Source organism: Lineus longissimus, chromosome 18 (genome assembly GCF_910592395.1).
Source record: "Lineus longissimus chromosome 18, tnLinLong1.2, whole genome shotgun sequence".
Classification (NCBI taxonomy): Eukaryota; Metazoa; Nemertea; class Pilidiophora; order Heteronemertea; family Lineidae; genus Lineus; species Lineus longissimus.
This window is the reverse complement of record NC_088325.1, coordinates 6,686,737-6,692,736: the sequence shown is the minus strand read 5'-3', so window position 1 is coordinate 6,692,736 and position 6,000 is coordinate 6,686,737. Positions and strand designations below refer to the sequence as shown.

The window sequence follows — 6,000 nt, the reverse complement described above, 5'->3', positions numbered from 1 at the left end:
GAACTTCCCATTCTGCGTGCTGGTCGCGGTGTCTTGGATGACCTGTTTCGCGGGGGAGCCATTCTTCAGCCAAAGCCACTGGTACCGCTCGATGACCCCTGGGTTGTCGCCGCTGGTGGCACATTCAAACCGCACGAATTCATGTTCATTCACAGTCGTCTTACTGATCTTGACTTGAACGTTGAGCGGAACTGAAAAGAGAAGGTTTTGGTGTTGAGAAAAAGAGATATTGGTGTTGCATTTTGAGGCAAAACTGTAGCGACACTTTATGTAAACTCCAATTAAATCGAGGCTATCCATTGTCCCCTCTTCTACAATCAAGTGCATGCATCATCGAATTCATGTATTCATTTTTGAAAATTGGCTTGAAACTCACCGGCCAGAATTACTACAGTTTGTTATTTTGAGGGAGATGCTTGTGTGACACTCGTGTTGTGTTCTGGCTAGCAATGCAACACGAACGTCAGGGTGATCCTTTTCATCACGTTTATTAGAAATAATTGGAACAGAATATACAAGCGGGACTACTCAACTCGCTACATCTGCATCACACATCTGCGCATCCCCACGGCGCAGCTTCACTAGAGAGGTTAAGTAAATAGGTGGAAAATACCACCGTCACATCCGTCCCCTGTAAGAAAAGGTGTGTCCCATATCTTCACTCAACCACAAACAAAAGGTTCTACTGCATGTATACTGCATGTAACCATAAACTGAATCACTACTGCCATAGGCTTCATGCATTGTACCTTACTATACGATTACAGACAAGGTGAAGGTTAAAAGTCTCCAAGCTCGCACGACACTACTAAATACAAATAACTGCAGAAGTGCAGTAGTAAATATCTGAACAGTCTGATAACACTGGTCGAGTTGTGATTCAAAATCGCCCTAGCACAACCATAAATGTCTATTATCCAGACCACACCTGACATGTTCACGACGCGCTCAATCCTATTGATCAACACAAAAAACTGGCATCAGCTGCCAGTTTTTAGTCTCACATTATAGAATATATCCACAATGAATTTACTAGTAATCCTTGAAATCCTCACACTTAGAAACACATAATTATCACTGTCTATCATTGCAAACTCTTGCACTACATTGCTGTATGGTCTCCCAGTTGAAGTCTCTCCACGTAATCCTGAAAGTGTCCTGGGCGATGTATAGGACGACCACATCTTGTCCTCACCGGCGTATCCAGGTTATCTCCAGGAATTAAGACGGGTCCTGGTTCTGGTAACTCCTGCCCAAGAACAGGCAAATCCTGAATTGGCACATCTAGTGCCGGTGTGACAGATGATATAGTCCGCCTGGAGTCATGGTCCGGAGGACCATGATCCCAAGGGAGAGGGGTCCTTCGGACCCTTGTCCCTTGGGATAGTGGTCTTAACCGGACTTCTATCCATAACCTTCCTATAAGTAGATTACTATAATAATAATAGTATAAGTAACGGACTATAATCCCTAGCGGACTACATGTATATACACTTTTACAACCATGACAGAAATCATAGTCCGCATGTCCTTTTCATAATCAATACTTATTACGCTATGGTTCATTCATGATCGCAATAACAAATAGGTTAAACATTAGGAGCCGACCTTCAACCGCTCCGTGGTGTAGTGGTAAAGGTGAAGTTCTTATAAGTACCATGGACCGAGTTCGACTCCGGGCGCTCCCACCTTTTTTATGTAATATTTTCCTATATCATGGGTGTGTCGCATTTGATTCATTTTTGTTTCAAAGGGCCAGACAGGAGTTGAACAAATTATGCGGGCCTGCGCCCAATTTCTTTTTAAATGTCTAAGAGGATTGATGTAATGACATTCAAATTGCCTAGTATAAAATCGTTGCAAAGGTTGACCCTGCCTCATATGCCTGCAAGTTAGATTGGACCAGGTCGGAAGAATGGCGAAACCTTCAGCAACAATTACTACTCGCAATACCCGACAAACTGTCGACCCCGATGAAGTGTTTCTTTACTTTACTGAAAGGAAGTACGGCGCAGACGCTACCGCTAACCACAAACGTAGTATTCGTAGAGTTGCAGCCAGGAATTACATGGTAAACCTATGATATTATTCTCCCGATATCATGATTGCAACTATTACTTACGTAGGGATGATTGTCCTCCGGACTTTATTACCTTGTGACTGTGGTCCGCTGGACTATAATCTCAAGCAATTATAGTCCGGTGGACTATAACCCCGGGGAATTACAGTCCATGGACCACCAGTACTAGAGAAGATAGTCCAATGGACTACCACTCCTAGATGTTATAGTCCAGCGGACATTGCCCCTAACAACCCCTTTGATATAAGGACATATTATCATTGCTAACTGCAGTTTCATGTAGCTGGACCTAATCAACGCAAATTAGATATTTCTTTTGGTGAGAATTAGACCGAAACCGCGCATTATGAAATATTTCCGAGCTGATAGGTAAAATCCTAAGATAATCTAAACTGTGTCAATTTTAGTTGCAGGATGGCAGCCTTTGGTACAAAGTGGTTACAACACCGAAACCAGATATTGAGGGGACCTCGGGGTCAGATGATCATGAGGCTCCAAATCAGGATGGTGACTGGCGTAAGGTCTAGCGCGAAGAAAATGAGAGAAACGACATTTTACATGGACTTCACGGCGGCAAATTAGGTAATTACTCGGAAAACTTGTTACTCTTTTACTGGTAGCTTCTTTTTCTCTGGCTTCAGTTTTCCAGGTAGAGGTCTCTATTTATTTTTTTTTTGTTCTTGTGCCTAAATGACCGCATCGACTGCATTGGTCCAGTGCCATCTTCAAAACTTTGTTAAAGCAACTTGTTAGTCTACGCATCCGCGCATGCGCAGATCGTCACTGACGAAGTAGCTGATTGCTACGAAAGCTCTGATTTGTAAGCTGAACAATATATGCTATCAAAAAGTTCCACTTTTGGATTATATTCGATTTGTCAGCATAGATGAGTTATCATAAAACGTGTTAGTCATTCGTGCAGGTCAAGTTACCAGGTTGCATTTCAATAACAGTAATACCATAAATGATCTTATCTCCATAGGTGGTCACTTCGGGCGTGATAAGACTGTCGCCCGAGTTCAAAAGCGCTACTGGTGGCCAACCCTCTACGAAGACGTAGTGTCATTCATTAAAGAATGTGACAGGTGCCAGAGAGTCAACCAGAAGACACCGAATGTTGGTAATCCACTTCATCCAATTCCTGTCAAGACCCCACAAGCCTGGTTATCCGTAAGTAATCATAACCTGACGCTTTACATGTATTTATGATTTGAAAATTCCTGTAACTACTAAATATGAAACCCGATATGTGACAGATAATGTATTTTCCATTTCAGATCGGAATTGATCTAATTGGCCCTCTCACTGAAACACCGCGCGGTAATAAATACATATGCACTGTAACGTGCTATTACAGCAAGATGGCACAGGCCAAACCATTGAAGTCGAAGAAGGCGGTCGGTGTCGGATGCGTACTTTACGAACTGTTCTTAGTGTGAGAATTCAACCTGCCAATAGGTTTTACATTATTAATTTTGTCCCTTCAAGCTACCTCCGATGTGGAATCATTAACCGCTTCAAACTGAATTGCATAATGTAAGACCTCCAAACGAAATTACTCTTTTCCATCTCATTCTAGCTTTGGATTCCCCAAAAAACTCCTGTCCGATCAGGGAAGAGAATTTAATAATGCTGTCGTAGGGGAAATAACACAAATACTCAAAATCACTCACAGACACACCCCTGCCTATCATCCCCAGTGTAATGGCCTTACAGGTAGGTTACATAGTTTTAATTCATAGGGAATGCTTTGCACCGACATCTCACGGCTACTGCAAATTGATGATCCATCCATGCCGAATATTTATTAATAAAAGGATAACGAATTCGCTTGAAAATTTCTTGGCCAACTTAAACGGTGTGGAAACTTGGTTTGATTGGTGCATTCTGTTTTGGTTACACAGAACGACACAACCAAACTCTCGAGCGACAGATTCTGAAGCTGCAAAATGATGATAAAAACGACTGGGATGACCTTCTACCAGAGTGCGTGTTTGCTTACAATACCTCTGTACATGCGTCAACAGGATTTCAGCCATTCTATCTGATGTTCGGGCGGTGAGTAATATTAACGAAATACTTTTAAAAACTGTTGACGCCTTCTACCAATGCTCCTTTATTACGCACCTACATCAGAAAGATATTTTCCTGTGTCAGTTTTTATTCATACCACTGTATACTATTCCCCTTTCATCCAGCGAACCAATCGAACCCGAAGATGATGCCCAGAACACTGATGAAGAAATGGAGGAAATAGAGACGTCAGATCCCTCGACCAGCACTGAGATAACAGCCAGGGTACCTAGAATGCGAAGCGCCGTGGGAGAAAAAGCAATGGCTAACATTAAAGCTGCCCAGACCCGTCAAAAGAAGAACTATGACAAGCGGCGATGTCGCCAAGATGTACAACAGGTACGAAAAAGAAAAGAGACGCTTGGGGCAGGGGCGATTATGCTTTGCATTAATTAGTGCACTGTAGAGTGTTAATTATTAACCATCCTTAAATGTCTGTAATGCAAAGCTCGGCTGTCGATATTTCATGGCCATTATATCAAGATATTCTGTACGTGATACATGGTTATATCTTTTCAGTTCTTCCAAGTTGGGACTTTGGTGCTTAAAAAGAACAATAGGAGGGCAGACAGAAAGGGGGGGGGGGAGCAGGATGAACCTTGGCTGGGCCCATATACAGTAGAAAAAAGGAACGAAAGTGGAACTTACATAATATCAAAAGGAGGAAAAACTAGCAAAGTAGGCGTAAACGCATGCCAGCTTAAAGTTTACAACGTTTAGATATAATGTGAATTCTTTGAAAATAAACACTGTTCATTGAGAAAATTCGCCTCCATCTTTATTATTGCATTTGAAAAACTTCTCTCCTCTTGGCGTCAAGGCGGACTATCACCCCCGTTAACCCCAGGGCTCATAGTCCAGGTCGGACATTAATCCCTGGTGCTAAGACCATGATACCTAGTGGGGATAGTCCGCCGGACTATGGTCCCTAGTGCACGATGACCCCCGGACTATGGTCCCTAGGACTTATAGTCTCTGGACTATACCTCCAGGGGACTATGACCACTTCTATACCGGTCCTGGCAGCCCTTCTGGTTCAGGCTACACTTCCACTTCTGGTTCCAGGTCATGCTACAATCTTGGGGGCTGCACATCGTCATCTCCTCCTCCTTGCATCGCGTAGAGATTTACATATTTTGTAAAATGACCTCCGACAACTAAACAATAGCGATTCTTCTATGGAGTTATGGGTAACTCAGTTATGTCCATTGCTACGATTTTTTAAATGGCCACGTAGCGACAATATTGACCAATGGCGCTTTCACTCCTGGCTTGGGTTTCCTTCGAGCAACACAGGTGGTACACGTGTTACAGTACTCGGCCACATCTGTATCCATTCTAGGCCAGTAGAATCGTATCAACATTCGAAGTTTGGTCAAGTTTCGTCCAAAATGTGCAGCGTATATACGTATAGTCCTGCATGAGACTCCTCCAACACCTGAGGTCTCAATCCCACTGGAATGAATTGTGCAACGATCTCCTTGTCGCGGCTTGGGGGTGTCCAACGTCTGCCTAGACATCCGTTCCGGATCTCCAGCTTATCGAATAAATGTCAATATTTCTTTAACTCCCGACCTCGGTCCTTCACAGCCTCCCACATTGGCCTATCGTTGTCCTTCACCCAGGGATACACTTGCGAAACTGTAGGGTCGACTTGTTGCTCGGTACTTATTAAACCAGCGCCTGCTGCAGATGAAAGCGGTCCTATCGTAACGGCATCGATTGTTTCAGGGACCAAGCGATCAGCCGGTGGTATTAGTCTTAGTGTCCTTTTGAGAGACTTTGCCAGGCTGGGTTATCCCCAAGCTGGCAAAAGCGCCATCCCACAGAGCACTCTCTTTCATTTT

The 6,000-nt window shown here is 43.5% G+C and overlaps 1 long non-coding RNA gene across 1 annotated transcript; it reads left to right on the top strand.

Annotated features, from left to right (window-relative positions):
- Window positions 1-3,480: 3,480 nt before the first annotated feature.
- LOC135502266 (uncharacterized) lies at window positions 3,481-4,361 on the top strand. The gene is made up of 3 exons (XR_010449747.1): window positions 3,481-3,515; window positions 3,660-3,796; window positions 4,279-4,361. It is a non-coding gene; the product is annotated as an uncharacterized LOC135502266 (long non-coding RNA).
- The last annotated feature ends 1,639 nt before the right edge of the window (window positions 4,362-6,000 follow it).